Source organism: Chinchilla lanigera, unplaced genomic scaffold (assembly GCF_000276665.1).
Source record: "Chinchilla lanigera isolate Chin_1 unplaced genomic scaffold, ChiLan1.0 scaffold00007, whole genome shotgun sequence".
In the NCBI taxonomy this organism is placed as follows: domain Eukaryota; kingdom Metazoa; phylum Chordata; class Mammalia; order Rodentia; family Chinchillidae; genus Chinchilla; species Chinchilla lanigera.
In genome coordinates, this window is record NW_004955408.1 from 30775303 (window position 1) to 30799010 (window position 23708).

A 23708-nucleotide genomic window follows, 5' to 3' on the forward strand; every position below is an offset into this window, starting at 1 on the left:
CCCAAGTGGGATAAGCATGACCTGAGTGGAGGCAAGAAGATTTCAAATTAAATAAACTTTTTGAAATGTTCATAGTTCTTTTTGGTTAAGTGGCTATTTTGAAACAAAATGCATTGAATGACTAAAGCTAAGTTTAAATAGAAGAGTTATACTAATGTTAATTTGAAAAAATATAAAATGAGTCATAGCACAGGTGGTGCATAGACGATTCTGCTATTGTGATAATGTATGGGGATGACTATTTGGGAAACACTGCTCCAGTGGAGGTGGAATTCTATGTCAGGCTCTTGTAAGGTAAGCACACCTTTCTGATTTGCCCAATTTTGTGGGGTTTCTTAAATGAGTAGTAGGGGATCGTTTAAACTGATGCAAACCTAGAAGAGGCTTTCTTAAATTTTTTCCAACTTGGTGCTTGTTTGAGTGTGCAAATATATGGAAACTACAGTATATATTTTTGGCTGGTGCAGCTGGCGTGGCTCCTCCCTCTTGTGTCAGATGAGAGAGAGGATTTCTGTGCTTCTACACCTTTGGCCAGCAGGTCAGATGTGGGAACAGAACTACTCATTCGAATCAGGTGATGAAAGGCTGCTAATACGATGATGTGGACTTATGACGCTTCCTCTATGTAAAGGGGTTGTAGAAGGTAAGTGTGCCTGGCGCTGGCTTGGTGACACATCCTGATCCCTGATTCTGTGAGGCTTTCCCTCCACTGGGGAAGATGAGCCATGTGCTCAAAAGTCCCTACTGTCTTTTATTCAAATCAAGGGCTGTGGCAGCTGTGATAGTCACAGGGATGAGAGATTGCCCCAATGTGGGCCAGGGCAGGGGACCTATAAGTAGGGATGAGAGCAGCAAAGGCCTCACAGAGTGGTGGTTGATCTGGTCCTTGAAGGCAAGGGTTTTCCAGGTTGAGAAGAGCCTTACAGAAGGACAGAAGACATGGACAGGGGCATTGAGATTTACAGCATGGGAGCCCAAGGTGTGTCCTAAAACTGAGGGACCTTGAGAGCCAGATGAGGTGTGTGGTGGGGATAGCAGAAAATAAGCCTGGTGCGACTACTGGGACTGGACCACAGTTCCCCACTGACTAGGGCTCTGACTGGTCCACATCCTTCTCGTGCACTATCGCTGCTCTCCCGTGGCTTCTTGGGACCCTGGAGGCAGAATAGGACATTCTCTGAGGGTAGGGCATGGAGTGACAGAGCTCTACCATGGCCCTGCAATCTCAACTGGGAAGTTTGCTCTAGAGCTTATGGCTCAGTTGATGTCACCCAATCCCAGGATGCCCTAGCCTGGCTTGATGGGGTGTGGTGGCTCAGGTTATTTAAAAGACTCTTTTCTGTGCCCCTATGTAGAACAAGGGGAAGAAAGTTACTGAGGGGAGACAGGAATGTGGAAGAAAAACCTCCCCAGACTCTTCCTCTTGCTAGTGCTGGCTGTGACAACTACTAGAAAGAGGACCCCTGAATTCACATGGGGTCACCTCCTGGTGAGCCACAACTGCTGGCCTTGAGTTCCTGACTGCCCCATCTCCTGTGAGTTTGGGGATCACTTAGCCTGTCCATGACCAGTGAGACCATAAAGCCAAGGCTGAGCTTTGATGCAGAAAACCTTCAAACAGTGAGGAGGAGGTACAGGCCAGGCCAGCTCAGCGTAGCAGGGTGAATATTCTAAGGGTCAGGGGCTGAGCCACTCATCCATCCCTCTTCATTTCTTTGATGAAAGTCTGGGCCAGGTGGGTGGCAATGAATTTATTTAACATGAAAAATTCCTGAGGCAAATGCTCAAGTATAAACAAAGCTTTTAAACACCCAGCTGTTTCTCTGTGGAGTGGGATTTCTTCCATAGCATCCTATAAACATTCACAGCATGTGAACTCTGCTTAAATGTCAGAGTTAGTTGTTCCCAGCCTTGCTGGTCACTGGCTTCCAGATTTTGATGTGTCTTTCTGGTGAACAGTGGCTTTTTAATGCTAGAACACTGGGCCCTAAAGCTGAAGCTCTGGCTTATTAAAGGGAAAGAAAGGATCAGTTTAAGGAGAACTTTGGGAAAATGTCCAGAGAGTTCTAGTACATGTGTATGCAGGTATATGTATATGTGCTTGTGTTTCTGCAGAGAAGGCTTCCTGATTCTACCCTTTTGTGGAACAGGCCATTCCACCACCTTCATCGGAATGAATGAGAGGGTAGTGGAACATCTGTGCATTAAGTCTAAGCATGCTAACAAGCCCTGAGTGACCAGGTCAACCCCATGACCCTGGGAGTTGACTCTATGGTCTCTTGGAATATGTGTATGTGGAGGGCTAGAGTAGCTGATGGCTCTTCTGAGATCTCCTGGGCCAGCTGCTAAGCTTGAGAGAATGCCTTTTGCTGCACTGCCTGCAATCCATACCAGACCTGCCCTGCCAGAGTTCTGATCATCCCAGGTCAAACTACCTTGCCTGGCCTGGCTTCTTGTTCTTGGAACAGGCTCACAACCCCCACTTATGGCCTGTCTTGGCAAAGGGTGTGGGACACACAGGGAGAAAGGAAGCTGCCTGGGAATCAAGGACACCCCAGGACATGGCAGAGAGCAGAGATACATTTGTGAGAGAAATGAAGGAGAGTCTTGGTCCATGGACAGCTGCTCTTTGCCCTCTCCTCCTCCTTCAGCCTCGTAGGGTGGCTTGTTGCTCATACGGCACTTCTCAGGTCCCCCTTTCTTCTGGCTGTTTGGCCAGTGAGAGGGCCTGGCAGGAGCCTAGAGGGTAGCAGGAAGCAAGATGGCATGGAGTTCTTCCTCTGTTCAGGGCAGTATCTGGGGCATCTCCACTGCGATCCCAGCTTCCACTGATAGTCTCTCTCTGTGGGCCTGGCTGCTGGCTGCTGGCTCCTGGGATGCCAACTCTCCCCTTTCATCCTTTAGTCTGGGGCCGGTAGCAGATTCCTGCCAGTGCAGAGCTCTAGGTTGCTCCATCTTTCCCTGTGTGACCTTTCTGCTCTTCCATGACCCCAGTAACTTATCCTTTCTGTTAAACCTTTCTATTAACATTCTTTACTTTTTGGGGGGGTTGGAGCATGCCTGATTCCCTCCTCCTCCTCATTACTCTTCCTTTGTTTTCCAATTCCCATTTTGCTGTAGAGTCGCTCTGTGTAGCAGTGAGCCGGCTGTGGTATGGGCAGGGCACGACAGCTCACCCAGTTGTATCAGCATCACATTGTGTGCAGATAGTAAGTTCTGGTGCGCGTGTTAGGGAGAGAGGGAATCAGGAGATATTCTCCTAGGGTTACTTCTGTCATGATGGGACCTGAAAGGTTATTCCTTTACCTATTTCTCTTCTTTAACATTCCTTGAGCATTTCTTCTCATGCAGACTCCATGCTGATATTGGATGTGGGGAGTGAGGGGTGGGGACTTAGGCCTGAGATGATGGCGACAGGCCCGGTCTGTTGTGAACCCGCTGTACTTAGAGAAGACTGGAGCATGCACATTGGGGAGGGAGTGTGTGGAGCATGAGAAGCCTCCTGGGTGTGGGAAATCAGGAAGGGCTTTCTAGAGAGGAGAGCATTTGGCTGACTTTTGAAGAATGGGTAGAATAAGGGGGGATGATATTCATGAAAGATATTTAAAAATTACTGGCAGAATTTGAGGCTTCCAGTCTCTTAGAATTAACCATCAATCTTCCAATTGCTGACTTGTGCCTAAGCAAAGCCTTTCCATGCAAGTACCATGATTTCTGAAGTTCATACTCCTAGCAGTCTGGGAATCATCCCTAAGGAGTCTTAAGTAAGTGCAGAACATTTTAAAAGTCCCTGTTAGGGTCTGGGTTGTCCACTATCGAATCCCACTTGGAATTTAGGCTGCTTCCCTGACCTCTGTGTGGGGAGAAGGACAAAGGTAATTTGGTAGAGGAGAGGAGAAAGGAAGAGAAGTCAAACTGATGTAGATCCCTGGCCAGCAGACCTGGACTAGCTCAAAGCAGCCTGAGGACCTGGGACCAAGAAAGGTGGAGTTGTGCAGACTTACATCTGTCAGTGGGCAACCGCCCCTTTCATCATCCTTCTTGGGGCAGGGAGGGTTGCAGGAGGAGATTCATCTCCCAGGAATAAAACTCTTCACTGTTCCAGGAATATGGAAGAAAGCAGGCTGGTGGGCATGGGGCAGACACCTGGGGAACCTCTTTCCCGCTTTTGTTCTAACCATCCTCTCTCTGTGTCTCTCTCTCCTATTTAGAATGATGTCAAAGGTGTCATTACCAAGGTGGAGGGCTGGATTTGAAATATCTCATGGATTTAATAATAGAGATTTGTGGGATTTCATCTTGTATGCTTTAGCCCCCTGAGGCCACCCCATGTCCAGATGAGCGTATGTGTGAAGACAAGAATATATGTCCACAACACTGGGGCCAGGAAGCTGCAGCTGGTGCTAGGTTAATTCCCAAAATTAGACTGTGGTCTCTTTTCATAAAGTCCTCAACCATTAGACATTAAACTAGGACTTTTGCGGGGTAAGGGGGGATTCATTAAATTTCCTGTTCTGCTTTGAGCTGTGTGGGTCATTTCACAGAAAACCAAGGCTGAAATGGACCTAAATGGGCATCCAGGGTCAGAATCCCTACCATTATGGCCTTTATAATGCAGTCCAGCTTAAAGAAAGAAACAGAAACCTCCTGGATTTCGATACACAGCCAAACACCTGGGTTGGAATCTGAATGAAGAAAATAGGCATGGAATGCCAAGAATTCAGCACCTGTGCGTGAGCTATTACCTCCGAGGCCAATTTGGGCCCCAAAGACAGGATTCAGTAGTGCCCTGCTACATTGAGGAATGGTGGTTGGGTTCCCAGGAACCAGGATCATTGTCAGCCTCATGTTGTGGGAAGATTTGGGATTTGATATCTGTCTTAGCTACTTTTGTCATTGCTGAGACAAAATACCCAACACCCAAAATTAAAAGAAGAAAGGTTTAATTGTCTCACAATCTGTAGAGGTTTCAGTTCATAGTTGGCTGGCTCCAAGGTAGGGCGGCATGGTACAGGAACATTACTGAGGAGAAACAGTTCATGGCAGGCAGAAGGTAGCAAAGCATTGAAGTAGGAAGCAGCAAGCAGTGACAAGCCACAAGCCTAGTCTTCTTTCTGTCCCTTACGTTTTATCTAGGCTACCTGCTCTTAGGAGGTAATGCTCATACCTAGGGTGAGGTCAAACCAAGCACTGGACTAATTTAATAATCACACACCCTTAACCCCAGCATCACACAATCCCAGTATCACACAATCTAGATCCAGCCACCTCTGAAAAATCCCACGTATGACTGCATGAGGCTTCGGGAGATATCTAGATACAAGTAATAACAAAGTCATTTAGACCTGACTTTTAATCCCAAGAGATACAGGGGAAGGGGCGGGAGAGAGAGATAGTAGGAGAGGAAAGGAAACCAATAAAAGTTATTATATCCAGCAGGCTAACTCTATGGGCAACTGAGGATAGATCAGGCTTGAGAACTCTGGGAGACAGGGTAGAATGTGATCAGTTATTGTAACCAAGAGCGAGGGAGCTGGGGTATTGACCCCGCAACTCCTCAATCATCACAGGTTGAGGGCTTTCCCAGGAGTGGAAGTTCTAACTGCCTAGAAACTGCCTAGGTCTGTGGCCTGCTCTGTGCATGGACTGAGCAGGCCTGAGTGGGCAGGGAAATTCCCAGAGCAAAGGCTTTCAGGAAATTGCAGCTGGAAGTCGTAGGGCTGACATGAGAACGGCGGGTCAGAGGGGATGGAGAAATGGGCAAGGCACAAACCGTGACTGCTGTAGGTACTAAGCCCCCCAAAATTGATCTGATCAAAATTCCCCCACATAAACCTGCTGGAAACTCAGGGGATGCTCCACTCCACCTCCACTAGAGGGATTAGCTCTCATCCTGGACTTGGGAGAAGATCATGGTTGCTCCAAGGAATGAATGACTCAGGTAAAATGTGCAGGTTGCCAAGAGTTTGGGGAGGCAGGCCACAGTCACCTTTCTGGTTTTTTTTTTTTTCTCCGGTACCAGGAACCGAACTCACGACCTTGCGCTTGCCAGGCAGGCGCTTTGCCGCTGAGCTAAATCCCCAGCCCCATAGTCACTTTTCTGTAGAGTGATCTTTCAGCTTGTCTGAAGTCTGCCTAGATCAGAGGGTGTTCTTGTGCCCAGCCAGTTCCCTCAGTCATGCAGGATTGATTGGCTGACTCTGCTGTAGTCTCTTCAGGCTCCTTGAAGGGCTTCTTCAGCTACCCTTTCTAAGTAAAAAAAACTTTCTCAGCTTTGAGAACTGAGTACGCAGCACCATGAGGAAACCTTGGAGAAAATCACAGCTATGTTCATTCCCGTGGGGAGGATAAAGCCAACACTCTGGGGAGTACTGGGCAGAGACGTGAATTAAGCCTGCAAAGCCAAGGCTCTCAGGATGGAGCAAGCTGATGGGATGTTGGGAGTTAAATCTCTCTCTCACTCCTGGGGCTGAGAGGACAAGGATAAGAGATGAAGAGGGGAGGACTGAGGCTGAATACCATTCAAATCCTACATCCCAGACACTGTCCTTGACAACAACGCTCCCAGCTGGGGCCGACCTGAAGGTGGCAGCACCACCTCTTCCCTGTTCCATGGTCTGTCCACAGAGGACAGGCCAGGCTAGGAGACACAGAATGTATGAGGGCTGTGTGTCCTTCTCTTCCGGTATTTACTGAATTTCCAGCATGAAGCCTCCATTCAGAGGCATGTGTGATTTTCTTTTGGAATAATGGGCAGTTTTGTGGCTGGCTTGTAATGATCACAGACCTGCTGTGCTAAGTGTAGGTTTCTCCAGGTAGCTGGTGGGTGATAGTGGACAGCTGGTTTAGAAGGGCAGGAGAATGAGAAGGGAAATGGAGTGTCAGTTAAAGCACTGGCTGATGCTGCGCTCCTCATGGTGGGGCTCTCTGAATGGAAGGATGAGTTTTCTGGGAAGGAGCTCGAAGTGCCCAGGTACGCTCTGACTTTCATGCCCAAGATAGAGAAGTGCAGCCATGGCTTGAGCTTTTGCATCTTTCACAGTTCCTGTCCATTTGGCAGTTCACGAATTGCTCTGTGCAACTTGTAGTATAGTGGCTCTCATTTTAGAAAGATTTCAGACTTACTTAATGCTCCTGGAGGCCAAATTCAAAGCTGAAGACTCCAGGGTGACACAGCAAATGCCTAATTTTCCAGAACTAATCTGCCCTGCTTCACTTGTCCCCTTTCCTCTCCCTGGATCAGCATAACTGTCTCAGTCACTCTCCTGGTACACAAAATGACAACTACAATTATAGATGAATGGGATGGGGCTACTCTGGAGAGAAGACTCTTTTGAGGGTGACTCACTTAAAATGTCGTTCTGTAAGGTTGCTTTCAGCTTATCCCTGTATGAAGGGCAGCCACGTGACTTAAGAAATTTCTCAATCAAATCATTAATGTGAATTCAAATAGATGCAGCTACCGTGGAATAGTTTTGCTCTTTATCTAAGACACTGTGTGGAAAAGGAACTTCTTTGAAATCAAACCCCGGGGTGGGAGGTCTTTGAGACATACCAGCAGTGTCTCCGCTATGCTTTAGGTACCTCCTGACTAAAGAGAGGGGACTGTGTATTGTGTCTTTTCAGATTTACCTGTGTAAGTCCTGGCCTCTTGAGGAGTGGGATTAAATAGGTATGTAAGACCCTTTGTGTGACATGTCATGGGTCTTTATTATCTTTTGTGAGTATCCTTTGGAGGCCTGGTCCATGGTGACATCATTAGTTAGCAGGGTGGCCAGGCTATACAAGGCCTTGTCTCTGGTGCTGCGATGGGTAGGATGCTGGAGAAACCACTATAAAGTTTCATTTGGTAAAGTGGCTGGAAGCTCGGTGTTTTAGGAGGATGACTCTGGCTTCTGTGGTAAGTTAGATTACAGCAGAGAACCTGCCCACACAGAGGCCTATGAGGAGGCAAGTGTTTCCCTAGGTGAGAGGAGAAGTAGTAGTCTGCACTGGAGAAGTGGTACAGGGAATGTAGAAGAGAGGTACATTCAAGAAATATCAAGGAGGCAAACTTCAGAGAGCTTGGGGACTGATGATGAAGCACAGAAGAGGAAATAGTCGAGTTTCTGGCTTGAAAACAATAGATGCACAAAACCAAAGTTGACTTTGGCCTGTCCTGTCAAGAGTGTTGGGTACATGCCACTGAACACAGGGGTCTCCAAACCACCAGGACAGGAAGATTGTGAAAGACAGAGGAGCCTTGGAAGAACAGTGGGAAGAAAATTCAAACCAATGTTTTGAACTCTGTTTATCATCATATCCCAGATAATGTCGTTATCCTAACGTGAAAGAGAGAAATCCAATTATTTTCTATTTGTGGTTGCCAGCCCCATGAATACTTAATGGTTTCAGATTACAAAGCTTCCAGCATGGCTCTCACACAGTCAAAAGGATTGGAGGGTGAGGCGAGGCCAGTGTAGAGGTACTGATAGACTCTGTACCTCCTCATAGAGAAGTGCAGCCATGGCTTGTGCTTTTGCATCTTTCACAGTTCCTGTCCGTTTGGCATTTGAATGTCTCCTGCTTCAATAGTATCTATTTTGAGCTGAGTTCTTTCTGAAGCTCTAGCAGGGTGAGGAAAATGAGCATTCTTTCTGCTCCCAGGGCTGGCTGTCAGAGTTCAAGAAATGATCTGTTGTGACAAATGCAATGGCTTCAGGTTATGTGGGAAGACTGCAGGCCTCAGATGGGTAATTATCGCTGTGGTTTAATGGTGACTGCTGGTTATGGGGGGCACTGATCTGAACAACAGGAAGAAGTCAGGCTGTAGATGGAGAGTATTTTTACAGGTTTCTTGTGAGAAAGTGGGTTGCGTAGACTAATCACAGACATCCTCCCAGATTGCACAGAAAGACGTCCAGACTGGAAGAACTTTGAATTTGAGGCATAGCGAAACTCATCAGAGATATTGCCATGGAATGAATTGTGTGTCTCACCCGCAACCCAAATGCATATGTTGAGGCCCTAACCCTCTATATGAATATATTGGGAGATGGGGCTTCTGGACAGTTATTAAGCATAATGGAGGTCATATGGGTAGATCTGTATTCACTAGGTTTGCTGGCCTTATAAAAAGAGAGAAAGATTTCTCTCTCTTTTCCTCTCTATCTCTCCTCTCCCTCTCTTCCTCCATGTGTACACGGTGAGCAGGCAGCCATCTGCAAGGCAGGAAGAGCCCTCTCCAGGCTGTGCTGGCTTCTGAGCTTGAACTTCTGCCTCCATAACTATGAAAAAGTGAATGTCAGTTATTTTGTGATCTGTCTGTGGTGTTCTGTTATGGCATCCAGGGCTGACTAAGGTAGTCATGTAGATGAGAGGATGATCTAATAACAGTACTTCATTTGAACAAATAGCAATCATGGTGCCAAGTTTGGAATCCACAATGAATAGGAATTCTGGATTTAGATTTTTTTCTAGTTGAACCCAGAGCCTTCACACTGAGCTATATCCCTAGCCATTTTTATTATTTTTGTCTTGAGACAGGCTCTCAAACTGGGCTTGAACTTGCAATCCTCCTGGCTCAGCCTCCCAGAGTATTGGGATTACAGGCATGCACCACTATGCTTGGCTGAAGATTTAGACTTTCAGTGAAAGTGAAGAGAAATCTTATCCTCTTCTTGCTACAGTGAAGTGGCAAAAATTTTGTTTGCTCAGTTTTAGAATCTGCATAAGCCCTATGAACCTTAACAGGAATTTAAAATGGTAGTTTAAGTCCTAAATTAGTATATGTCTGGCATATTCCCCATGTGACTCTTGAATTCTCTCCTAAACAAAGAGAAAGCACATATTTACTCTCAGAGTTTAACTATTTTCTGAGACCAAGCTAGATCAGGGGAAGGCCAAGTGCTTTATTTCTGCTCCTTCCATTGCTGACCTCTGGGGTACCGTGCCTATGGCTCTGTCTTTTCCCATCCAGTGTGCTCTCCAAGAACAAGTGAAGAAGTGGGGGGCTTCTGGCTGATGGGTACGGAGTTTGTGCTTGGCCTATGGGCAAGACTGCTTCCTTATTAGAGATGTGCCTGGCACTTCTGCTAACCTCTGGGGAGACGATGCTGGCATAGGGTCTCCACTGCAACCTGGTGCACCTTGCCAAAGGCAAAGAACAGGTACCTCTTCCAAAATCATCCAGAAGATGCAATTCAGGAGGCAGGGGCAAAATCTCTTCTGGAACTGACTCAGTGAATACAGGTCCTGGCCAGTGACCAGTCATCACAGAGTAATGAGCTAGACACCATGGGAAGATACTAGAGAGAGAAAATGTTGGCTCTGCTCTCAGAGAACTCGTGATCTCTCTAAAGAAACAAAATAAGCCCAATAGAGTATCAGCTTGGACTGATACTCTATCAAAGTCTCTATAAGAGACTTTTGACAAAGGTTAGTAGGGCTTGCGAGTCAGTTGGTGGGTCAGTACTATGGGTTGGTGATACATTGGTTACTTGGGTTTAGATAGGATTCCTGGAGGAGATGGGCTTGTCTGGGTCCTCACAGAGAGCTGAAGTCTGAGAGACTCAAGGCAGAGCTCCAATATTGTTTCATTTGTTTGCTCATTCAGCAAATGTTTCTTGAGTGTCTTCTGCATGCCAATCCTGGGCTATGTGCTGCAGAAAAGAGGAAACAAGTAGCCAGAACTGCACGAGGGAAGAGTCATTCCTCCAGGCCTGTTGGAGTTCTGCAGAGCAGGAAAACCAAAGCAGATGAGTTCCCAGTGCAGGGGAGGAAGCCAAGTGGCCCCCAGGCAGTGAGTGCTGCTATTGTTGCAGCTTTGTCTTGTGGCAACTGGTAATTGCCTCCATCTGTATCTTCTCTGACTCCACCTACACTTTCTTCCCTCCCAGGGGCCCCGTGTGTTTCCCTCCACATGGGATCAGGATCCCTGGGGCTGGTGTAAGAAGGCACCTTTGCCTGCTGGAAAACTTGGATGACTGTGACCCTGCCCTCAGCTTCTGCTGGGGCACAAGCATGAGGAACGCAGGGCTGTTACACATCTGTAGGGGAACTTGCAGGAAGTCCTCATGCTATGGGTCAGGAAATGATCCCAAGAAGCCTGCCAACTCGAGGCTCTGAGTGGGATGGCCTGCTGGATGCCAGAGCTATATTTACTGAGCTGGGGGTCTGGTGGCAATGACAGTGCTAGTGTTGGGGACTCAGATCTCTAACAAAGTCCATAAACAAGTTTCAGCAGGTGAGGTGGCCAGTCCTGGGAACGTGGTGGTGATGCCAGCAAGAGCAACAAGAATCTCTGCCTTGGGGGGCTCTCTCTTTAAGTGACAAGAGAAGTTTTAAAACCGTGGTGCTGGAGGGAACGGAAGGGTTATCTTGCCAACTGATGCCCTTGATTCCCATTTCTAGCTCGTTTTTCCATAGGTATTTAAGGAACAAGGGGAACTTTAGGATTAGAGGCAAATGATTTTAGTAAAATAGAGTAATTACTATTGACTGGTCTGGAGTGATCTTCTACTGACCTCCAGATTGTCCACTTTTAGGTCATGATAAATCAGCACATTTTGCTTCTCATTATCTTCAAAAAACACAAGGAAGCATCTACTCTATGCAGGTTCTATGTTGGATCTGGGGAGGAAATGATGAATGAGTCCTCGTTGCAGTTCTCAAGGGGCTTACCATGTAGTGAGGGAGAAGGACAACTCAGCCAGTGCTTGCAAGTGCTTTGTTCTGGGGGTGGGAGGCAGAGAATTTGCTCCAGGGATGCACATTGTGGTCTCTTCTGACCAGGTGGTCAAAAACAACAAGAAACTAAGCCACAGTGGCAGGCATCCCTACATTGCTGCAGTGCTTGTGATTTGCTGTCCCTGGTGTCTGTGCTAGGGAGAGGGACTAGCTCATATGGCTGACATCTTAGAGCAGAGAGCACGTTCTCCATGAAGCTCTGGCCAGCTTCCATTACTCCCCTCTGCAGAAATTCTATATATGGGGTTCTGAGAATCTGCTCATGTTTCAGGGGCAGGCTGGCAGGCTGGAGATTTAACACCGCCCTTGTTTATCTGATAAATAGCTCAGCATATGGAATAAAACAAGCCCGTAGTTCTTGCACTAGAAATATCTTCTGTAGCAACTGCACGCACAGTAGCCAAAGTTTCAGATGTGGACTCTGGTACCAATTTTCAATGTCCATTACCCCTGCAGTTGAGCAATACCATATCCACACATCAAGAAACAGGGGGGCTATTTCCAACCAAGTCAGGCCGTGTTGCACAGCTGTCTGAAGTGTGGTCTGCTTTCCTTGTGAGTCCAGAAGGATGTTCCAAATTTTGCATTGCCTCAGGACAGACGGGTAGAGGCAGAATGAGCATCTGTTGGCAGTAGGGAGAATAGTGTAGATAATGAACTTAAAAAGCAAGTTTCTATTAACAAACATAGTTACTCAACAACTCAAAAAAGTAGACCCCCCCAAAATAAAAGACCCAATCAAAAAATGGGTAAGTGAAACTGTTGTCAGATAGTTTCTTTAAAAATGGCTCCCCAGTTAAAAGTATTCCAGGTCCTTCGTGCCTCAAACAGAATTGGATAAGACAAGCCAAAAATGGATATTGGATAAGACGTGCCAAAAGTTTATTTGAAAAATGAGGGGTGAAGGGGTATGGGAAGACCTAGCTCTTTAGAGTGAACTTGGCCTAAACAAAAGAAAGAGTAAACACAAAAATAAAAGTGCACTCTGCATCTAGGTGTAGAGTGGCCTCCTTTGAAGAGTCATGATAGCAGGCTTCTCATGGCGTTTGGTCTTTTATGCTATGCACATCTCATGGGAGTCTGCAAGAATGTCTACCTACATACAGGGTCCTGAAAATCACCTGGTGCCACCCTAGCATCTTGGAATGGACAGGTCCTGCCTATTTCTCCAGCTAGCTTTGCCATGCCCTACCTCCTGTATCATTCCCCCCTGAAAGAACTTTATAAATCTCATAAATATTTATGGGGTACTGAAGGAGTGAAGGTCTCTGTCTTCTAAGGCTTCTTTAAACTGGAAGAGGCTGCAGACCCTACCTACTGGGGACTGTGTACTCTCTAACTACCTTGGGATGTTGTGGCTGTGGTTTGGGTTGAGGAAAGAAAAACCTGTCAGAAAATAATGGGAAAAGAATTAATGACCCTCAAACTGCCTGTTTGATGGGAGAAAGAAACTTCACTATTAGCCCAAATGTGAGGAGCAGGTCAGAGTCCCACACTTGTAGAGAAGAATGCATGGTAGAGAGGTAAGTGAGATCAATTATCAAGAGTCTGAGACCCATGGCCTTAGCAGAATCCTGTCTGCTTATCTGTAGGAGCACTGGAGCCTTGCTTTCTTAAGAGAAATCTCAAGTCTTCCAGGGTCTCACAGGAGTGGCTTTTTCCTTTTGGGTGATCTTGTTCTTTAGACAGTTGAGATGGGATCAGCTTTAATTTAGAAAGCTAAATCCAATTATCTATCTCTGCCACTTTCACTACAGTGGGTGTTGCAAGGATCACTGAAAAGGGTTCTTTCCATTTTGGCTTTAAATGGTCTGCTGGTGTCCCCTCTGTCTAAGGTTTTACAAGCACTCGGTCTCCAGGGAGGACACTAGGTGGGCCCCTGGGCCAGGAGCTGGCAGGACTCTGTTTCCATACATCTGGATAGCTTGTTGTACTTGGCCCAGATTGGTGAGATACTGTAAGGGTCTCATAGTCTCCAGGTCTACTATTATATCAGAGGATAGAAATGACCTTCCATATAACATCTCAAATGAACTCAAACTTGGCCCAGTTTGGGCATGGGTACTGCCACTGTTACTCATCAGAGACAGGACTCAGCTATCTCTTGGAAAAGTTTTTCCAGAGCTTGCTTTAGGGTCTGTTTGGCTCTCTCTTCCTTTCCAGAAGATTGAGGTCACCAAGTGGAATGAAGGTGGTACTTTACTCTTAAAGCCTTTGGTACTCCCTGAGCTATTTAGGAGGTAAAAGAAGGTCCACTGTCACTCTGGAGAGAGTGGGGTAATCCAAATCTGGGGATGATTTTTTTTTAAAGAAATGCCCTGAGTACCTCAGTAGCCTTTTCTGAATGGGTAGGATAGGCTTCAATTCAGCCTGTAAGTGTGGCATTTAGGACCAACATCTGTGGAGACGATGATGTTGTGTGCACAGGTGTATTGCAGGTTCCCCTGGGCCTCTTCAGTTGTCAGAGCAGGAAATGAGGGTTTTACCTGGCCCAGTCTCTCTCTGGGAGTTGTATTTATGGGGTCCTGAGAATCATCTTGTACCACCCTGGGATCTTGCAATTGACAGGTCCTGCCCATTCTTCCAGCCAGCTTTGTCACGCCCTACCTACTATATCAAAATGAATGGACTCTTCACAGAAGAAGAATAAATAGCCAATCAATACATGAAGAAATATTCAACATTGTTGGCCATTAGAGCAATGCAAATTAAAACAACACTGAGATTCCATCTTATACAGAAAGAATGACCGTCATCAAGAAATCAAATAATAACAACTACTATTGAGGCTACATGGTAAGCAGAACCTTTCTAAATCATTAGTGGAAATGTAAACTAGTACAACCAGTGTGGAAATCAGTATGGAAATTCCTAAAAAATCTCTGTTCCTGTTTGACTGGCATTTATTTAATAGTCATTTGGGGTTGGAGTTGATACTGGGTGAGTTAAACAGATTCCATCTGTGACCATCACAATTTATAATTTCTCATCAGTGTGGTCAACACAAATAACCCACAAGTAAACTTTCTACCATGGGCCAGTTTTGAAAATAATAAACCAAAACCACCAACACAATAAAACCATATTCTAGTGTTTGAGTTGAACTAGGGAAGGAAAGCTGTGCAATAAGGTAGATGCTTCAGGATTCTCCTGATTAAATAATCAATTAATTAACCCCTACCTACAAGTCTTTGAAAAGAACATTCAACAAAATCTTTGAAGCGCACAAACTCAAAGAAAAGCATGGTATTACCAATTTCAGGGAGCTCCTTTCTCTGAAACCACTCAGGGAAACTGGGATGAAAAAATTGTTGAAGGGTTCATTTGTTCGTGGTTCCTAATTTGTAAGCTTTTTCATGCAAAGGATCAAGGTGAGTACTGTGTCACTTTTATTTACTTGAGTAGAAGTCTTTTTTAACAAATGTGTTTTTCCATTGGGAGAGAAATATAAGCATGCAGACAACTCTGGTATGCAACAGGGCAAAGAAAATACTTTCCCCAAGCAACAGAAAATTTGAGTAGTTATAGGTGGTTGGAGGTCTCAATCTCTGTTTCCAGTTAAGGCAGAACCCTCAACTTCCTCTCAGGGAACTTCAGCCAGCATTTACCAAACACACAAAGACTCAAAGAAAATAGCAATGTTACCGACTTCAAGGAGAGGCAGTCTCTGAAGACACTCAGGAAAAATTGGAGTTGGAGCCTCTCTACCAGGCAGGTCACACAGACAAAGCCTACTTTGGATATTTGGATTGCATTTGTTATTATTGTAACTAAGCACCTTGATTCCTAGTGCCACAAGTGCTCAAATCTAGAATAAGCTTTAGGTCACTTACTTTGTTTTATCAATTTTAAGATGCATATTTTCTCCATTCTGACATACATGAAGTTAATGGCGTTGCACAGTTACTGTGAGCCATGGAGCAGTCCTTACAGAGTTTTCCTCATGTACATGTGTGAAAACTTGCTCTTAGCTGTTTATATTGTCACTTCAGTTATGAAGTTTATACATTTTGCTGTTATACACCTTAACTTCAATTGAAATTTATGATGTCTTAAAAAGATTACACTAAGCCTTGACATTGACACAATAACCAAAAAGCAAAATACAGATATTAGGGAAGCAAATATTGTCATTTGGATGCATGACCAACATCCCATATTTTCTTGAAAAACAACCAAGCACTTAATGAAAATACTCTCAACTGTCAGTGTTCAAACAAATAAAATCATACAGGAATCCTGTTAAAATTAATTGCTAAGCTGGGCTTGATGGTGCATGTCTGTAATCCCAGCACTCAGGAGGCTGAGGCAGAAGGACCGTTGCAAGTTGGAGACCATCCCGGGCTACAAAGTGAGCTCAAGGCCAGCCTGAACTGCATAGCAAGATCCTGTCTCAAAAAGACAAGACAAGAAAAAAAAAATTGGTTGGGGTGAGGTGATGATAAGGGGCAACCTGAGGCTCTTCACTGACAACCGCTCAGGCAAGGTCACAGCTCTACCAACTATACCATGAGTAACAGGGCTTCAGAAGCTCTAATAACAGATGTTGGTCTTACAGTACTCTGAAGAAGGAGATTAAAGAGGATATCAGAAAGTGAAAAGCCAGTTTTTCCAATACCATTTACTAAAGAAGCTATCTTTCTTCCAATGAAGAAGTTTGGCACTTTTGTCAAAGATAAGGTAGCTTGAGTGTGTCTTTTGTTGTTTTTGTATCTTCCAGTCTGTTCCTTTGATCCTCAGGTCTGTTTTTTTTGCCAGTACCATGCTGTTTTTTATCACAGTAACTTTATAGTATAGTTTCAAGTCAGGCATTGTGATGCCCCCTGCCTTGCCTTTGTTTCCACATGCCGTAAATTGAACCTAGAACCATGTCTCTCATTTTTGTGCTTCAAGCTACAGCAGAGCCAAGGCAATACCCAGTAATAAAAACTTCTGGTCTCACAGGTCTATGTGTTGTTTAGGAAGCTTTGAATTGAACATGCATTACTAGCTGGTTTTTTTTTTCAATCAAACAAATCAATTAAAACTTGAAAGATGAGGCAGAAATTAGAGTTTGGAGATGCTGTGGGATAGTATTGGAGAGAGAAGGCAACTATACAAAAATTTGAACAGGTAGAGGGATGGTGTCCTTTTTACAGGGTGGGGCTGTGCAAAGCTTGATAAAGAAGCTTTGTGCTCTGAGTTGCAAAGGGCTGTGAGATGGTCAAGTCATAAAAGAAAGGCAGAGCTCAAACACTCAATTAATGTTCTGGAAAGATCCTTTCTTAGGAATAAGGATCACACCCTAGTAAGGGCTATCTTGAGACTAATAAAAAAACAAAGCAAAATAAAAATTAGATCATCCCTAACAAAGAATAAAACCAAACTCAAGTCAGGATGAAAAGGATCCATCAACAGTTAACTGTCTTCTATTAGAAAGAGCAATGTCCTTTAGAGGATGACAAAGTTATTAAGATTCTCATAAGGTAGTGATAGCGTCAGAAATATAATAAAAATTACTGGACATACCAAGAAGCAGTAAAACATGACAGCTAGTTAGGAAAAAATGTGGCTCATAAGATGATCCAGGTGTTTTAATTAGCAGACAAAGATTTAAAAACTGCTACTATAAATACATTGAAAAACATAAGGAAAAGATAGACTCAAAGAGGAAACAGATGAATACTATAAAAACGGACCAAATGGAAATTTTAAATTGAAAAGCACAAACATCTAAACAAAAAAATTGGGTTGTATTAGCAGCAGATTGGAGACTAGAAGAAACTGCAAACTGGAAGAGAAATAAGTGGAAATGTTCTAGGACGAAGAACACAGAGAAGATTTAAACAATTGAATAGAAGCTCATCTGCCTACGGGGTAATAGAAGTAATATAACATAGAGGGAGCTTAGAAAAGGTAAAAAAGAATGAAACAACTACTTTAAGGTATGATGGTGTCAAAGTGCTTAAGTTTGTTGGCAAATATCAACCTGAGATCCCTGAAGACCAGCAAACCCCCAAGAAGGATTTCTTTGAACAGTATCAGGCCAAGGTACACCATAGTCAAGCTGTTAAAAACAAATGAAAAAGAAAAACCTGATAAAATGAAAACCCAACAAAAATATTATAAAAAAAGGAAACTAAAGACCAATATCACTCTGAACATAAAGTAAAATCCTCAATGAAATATAAGGAAATTAAATCCATAAATATATTAAAAAGTATTACACATTATGATCAATTGAGGTTTATCTCAGGATTGTAAATTTGGTTTGTCAATATAAACTTAATCATAACCCTTTATAAAAACGAGAAGAAAACCCTATGATCATTTCAATAAAACACAGGAAAATCATTTGATAAGAATTCAACACTTAACTACAATCAAACTTTTCCAAAAACTAGGAATGGAAGGGTTCTCAATTTAATAAAGGACATTTATCAAAAAGCTAACTCATAATTAATCATTAAAGATTGAATACTTTTCCTCCAAGGTCAGGAATAAGGCAAGCATATCTATTCCCACCACTTCTATTCCACTCTGTATTATAAATTCTAGTCAGTGACATAAAGCAAGGAAAAGAAATTAAAGGGATATAGATTAGAATGAAGTAGAAGTATGTTTATTCTCAGACAACATGATCTCATATATATAGAAACTCCTAGAGAACACATTAGAAGAAATATTAGAAGTAATGAAAGAATCTAGCAACATCACAGATCAATTGATCAGAAGTTTGGTATTGGACGGGCTAGGTTTGAGATGTCAAGTTGGCTGTTGTATTTGAAATCAAGGGTTTGAGGAGGAGGCCTGTCATGGAGATATAAATGTAGAAATAGAGCTTATGAGATATTTAAAACCATTGGATGAATGGCATCTCCTAAGGAATCAGGAGAGAGAGGGAAGAAAAGAGGTCCAAGGACTGAGAGTAATTTCCTATAAACACTCTTATAAATTTCATACTTTGGCTCTTCCTCTGAGTCCTGATTGCAAAGAAGAGACTTATGGCACTGTGCTGTGGTGCAGATTCAGCACAAAGTAACTGTGGTGAATTAACCAATGGTCAACTTATAACACCCAGCTGAACTGAGTCAGCGTGGTGCTAGGTGTGGAAGGCCCACCTGAGGACTGTTGTCAACGGCACAAAAGAAGGACTGGAGGGGAAGATGGTGCTGCCGATTCTCCTGGGGAAGCTTGTCATGCTGGTTTTCCCGATATGGACTCAGCTGTTCTCATCATCAGAGAAGCTTGTGTCCTTGCTGTCACTGAGGATGGCTGTGGTACTTTTGTGGGGAGCTCTGGTATTTACTTTGAGCTTCACTTCCTGGCTCCAGGGCACATCCCTCAGCCTGCTGGCACAGATCCTTCATCCCGCTGGTACAGACTTTCTAGATTCCACCACTGACCTTTGGGCCTTTCCAGTACAGACCGTTGATACAGACTTGCATGAGACATTGTCATGGGCTCTAGGCCTCTAGTTGGACTCAAGCAGGCCATTGCCGTGGGATCCAGGCCCTCAGCTGGGTTCTCTGTGTCTCTAGTGTATGGACAGATTTCTTGCAGTCTTCTGCATCTGACTTTTTGGCCGAACATTATAAAATAATCCTATAAATCATGTGTCCTGTATTAAATCTAGTCTCTTGCAAGCCCTAACTACAACAGTAATATTTCCTCCAAGGCTCTCCTTTGAATGACAACGTTAGGCACCTAGTAGGTGTTGGGACTCATTGGTCTCCAAGGTAGATTCTCATTAATATTGAGTCTTTACTCTGGGTTAGTGATAACCTCCTTGGATAGACATAGGGCACTCAGAGACCAGAGAGAATTAGTCCTTTCTGGCCTGGGAGACGGTGTGGCTGAGCCATGAAGAATATAAATCTTCTCTTCATTAGTTGCCCAATAGGGAACATTTCTGTGATAAACTTCAAGACTGTTTCCCTTTGGCTTTTTATGCTTTAGTGTCTCATCTAGCCCAGTACAATGACTATTTGCCTCTGGGGCTCTGTAGAGACAGGAATGCTCCAATACATCACCATCATCACCGCGCTGCCAACTTCAGAGCTCTTATGTTGATGTCTTGCTTCTGTTCCACCCCAGACCAAGGAAGATGAAAACTTTGGGCATTTCACATGGCCTCAGGCTACTGATGACTACTATAAAATACGGAGCCAGGTGGATTTACATTTTTTTCCTGAAGTCAAAACATAGCTTGTTTCTGCTGAGATCTTATCTATTTAATGAGCAGAAGCAGTATAATTAAGGTCTTTCTCCAACGCTGTGGACGTGCCAAATCTCCTGGAAAGTTTGCTTGGTTTTCATAAATCAAATTGGTTTGGACCTTTATGTACTTGGGGGCCAGTTCTGACATCCATTAATGGAACCTGTCACAGAAACGTTTGACTTTTTTTCTTCTCATGAAGAAGCTGCTTTTGTTTACAGGGAAGCTTCTTGGGTGCTGCTGCTGACTGCAGCCAGACAGATGCTCTGAGGCAAAGGCAGAACATTGGTGAAGGAGTCTTGCTTTCAAGAGGGGAGGTGTGAGGGGTAGCCGGGCTCTAGAAGAGGGTCCTTTGGCTTGAGAGGTCCTCCTGCTCAGGGAGAACCCAGAGTTGCCCTGTGTTAGGCACCCCTGGCCAGGGAGCAGGTCTCAACTCCTTTGGTGGCTTTCTTAGTTCTGCTTGCCTTAGCACGGCTCCCCAGAGAGTCCGGTGGAATGAGATATATTTTCAATTTGCATTCTAAACAAGCTGTTTGGAATAAATACACTGGCTACATTGTTTTCCTGGCTCCTATTCATTGGTTATTAATGTGTAATTTTTTTGGAAATAGCTCTTTCTCTATCAGTTTGGAAGAGGAATCCAGGGGAAATGTTTGTTGGATTCTGTATTAATCTTTCAAAATAACATGTGTGCAAGAGTAGTTTGGTTAAACAAGGGTGCAAGCTCATAGAAACCCAGAACAAGCACATCCGGACAGAAGAGGGTATGAGGATAAGCAGCTGAACTTTGTCACTAGAACCTAATTCACATGTAGATTCTGAAGGGCATTGTTCAAGAGTTGAGAGAAAAGAGGAGGAGGTGCACAGGGTGTCCACAGACCTGAGCAAATCACTGTACCTTCTGCATGGGAATGAAGAAACCACCCAATGTACAGTCTTAAGGGAGGGAACAGGCCAGTGGGAGCCAGCATGGATGACACAGAAAGTTCCGAACCCATGGGACACAGGTAGGGTGGCAGTCAGAACAGTTTGAAGAGCCTGGGGTGTGCTGAGACAACGCCACCCCATCATATGTGTTAGCTCCTCTGTCGCTGGCACTGGGACTGCAGTGACACACTTGCTGGACACAACGTATTGTTCTAAAGCAAGTTCTTTTTGCAGCACAGCTGCTCAATTATGTTTCAGAATTGTTTCCTGGCGGGCAGTGGGGAAAAGTGGAGAACAGCTGCAGCTTCAGTGAGAAGGAGGCCCAGGTTCTCCTGCATTGGCGGCCCTGCCCACTGCGGGTTGAACACAGAGGCTGTGTTAGGAGATGACAAAACCATTTCTAGGCTCTTCCATTGTGACCTACTTAGCATGTTGCCGAGCTATTCTTGCAGGAAGAGACTTTGGGCTGAAGGCAGGACAAGAACTGATTCTTCCTGGCTGGGGAAGGTAGAAGGTGAGGCTTGGGGGGCCATTCAGGGTTTTGGTGGGGCTGAAATGGCCCTGACACTGCACAGAAGGGCTTGCTGCCCTGCAACGCTGATGAGGGGGTGACTTGCCCTGTGCCCCACTCAATGCTGTTCAGCGAAGTCGATATGCCACCATCTCACCTGCAGAAGGTTACCTGTCTCAAAGGACAGTCAAGTCCTATCAGCCCCTATCTGTGGAGCATTTGGTAATTCCAGGAACCATGTTTCTTCTATGGGACAGTCCCACTCTTAGCTTTAGAGGCTTCCTTCGAAGGGGCCAGAAACTCTCCACAAGTTCTCAGGGCAGCGACCCACGTTTATTTACTGGACTAACATGGGGAGGACATTTTTATATGGATAATCACATTTCATACTCCCCATGCTTCTGTGTGTTTGGCACTGTGATTACCACCCCATTATACAGATGAGGAGACAAAGGCTCCGGCGTTAAGTAACTTGTCCAGGGCTATTCACTAGGAAATGACAGAGCCAGATGGGTACAAAACCAGACCTCATACTGCTGGCTAGAGCCAGCTGGCTGATCTTAAAGAAGAGATATTCTACTTTAGTGCTTATAGTAAGCAACTGGTGTTCTGGAGGGCCAAGGTGTTATTCTGATAAAGGGATTAAGGGAGACCCATCTGAGGAGGTGATTCGCAAGACAGATATGAGAAGACAAATGGAATTTCATCAAGCTCCCAGCAGGAGCTTGCATGGTGCTGTAGGGTTGAAGTGAGTAGGGCGTGTTTAGAAGGAACACTGATGCAGCACCTGTGACCCGTGGGAGAGGCGGTGCAAGCTGACATGGGACAGCTGAGCGCCCGGAGTCTGGCTTTGTGAAGCGGGTATGAAAACAGTGTGGATCTTCGGCAGTGAGGTGTCTGACTGGAGACAGTTATGACTGATGGAGATGTCTGGGGAACCCCGGTGCTCAGGTCCCTACCTCCCTGGGCCAGTGCCACCTGCTAATATTTGTGAAACTGGCCGGCATTTGTTCTATGTGTCTGCATCACTGCCACCATTTCAGAGGCTTAAGTTTGTTATCTGTAGACATCCCCATACCCCTGCCCGATAGATAAAACTAAAGCGCAGAGAGCTCAGGCCACCACCTCAAGGGGACCTAGCGAATGCACGATAGAGCCAGGAGCCAGACCCAGGTCTGCGAGATTACAAAGCCATGCTGTCTGTGCAACATTTGGGGCATTTTACAGGAGCCTAGAGGTGAAATACAGAGTGTTTTTGCCCATCCTTATTCCTGGGAGGCCTGTTTCCTAGGGAGACTGTTACCTAGTGTTGAATGCCCCTTTTGCTAGCGCCTTCACTGTCGTGGCTGGGGATCCGTGGCAAAGCACTGGCCAGATGCAGCCTCTGAAGAGACACTTCCTGGAGAACCTCTGTACTCTGGGGAACAGGGGATATGCTTTTCTTTTCCCTCTGCCATCTGTCACATTCTAAAACAGACAGTCTTGGTGAGGCCACCTCTACACTGCACGGGTGCATGCCAGTTCAGAATGAAAGCAGTTCTCAGCAGTTAAAGGGCATAGAGGAGCTTGGCTATAATTCCGAGACTTAGGACGGTTTCTCCTTTGGTAATTTTGTGTCTTTTGTGTTGTGTCTGGGGTTTACAGATGTAAAGCCACAGCTGGCTTCCTCCTTTCCGTGAAGGCCTTTTCATAGGCAATCAACTGAGTTCCTCCTTGTTACTTTTCATAGGTCTAACAGCTGTTGGTGACCATGTTGTGTTTCTTTTGCTCACATAATTATTCGCTGAGGGTAAAACGCCCCTAACCGGCCTTCAGCACTTCACCTGTGGCTTTGCTTGCTAGTGTCACCAGTAGGGAGTAGTCGAATCCTTGAGGATGAAATGGGAATTATTATTTTTTTAAATGAGATTGATTCAGTCACTAGGAGCAAAGCCTGACCCATGTGTTGCGTGCCGACTCACTCCAAATTGCTATGACATACACCCTGAATTCTGCCTAGTTTGGGATTATAACTTGGGGAATCCAGGCTGGCCTGTGTTCCCATGCTCATGATTATGATCGAAGGCAGAGACCATTTAGCCACACAAGAAAAACCTCTGTCTTCCTACCATGGATATATCTGTCTCTCACCAGCTCATCTTTGGCAAGTAGCTGTCAAGAACTCCTCATTTCCGGGGCTGAGGATTTAGCTCAGCGGCAAAAGCGCCTGCCTGGCAAGCGCAAGGTCGTGAGTTCGGTTCCCGGTACCGGAGAAAAACCAAAAAAAAAAAAAAAAAAGAAAGGTTAAAGCAAAGCCTATTACATCCTGAAAAAAAATGTAGTTTTTCATGAACAATGTGATCATGT

The 23708-nt window shown here is 44.9% G+C and overlaps 1 protein-coding gene across 1 annotated transcript in view; it reads left to right on the forward strand.

Annotated features, from left to right (window-relative positions):
• The first annotated feature begins 218 nt into the window (after nt 1-218).
• Slc25a48 (solute carrier family 25, member 48) overlaps nt 219-23708 on the forward strand; it is a 164815-nt gene continuing 141325 nt past the window's right edge. Inside the window, exon 1 of the mRNA XM_013506729.1 lies at nt 219-294. The gene's annotated coding sequence lies outside the window, so the exon portion shown is untranslated. The remainder of the gene's footprint in view (nt 295-23708) is intronic.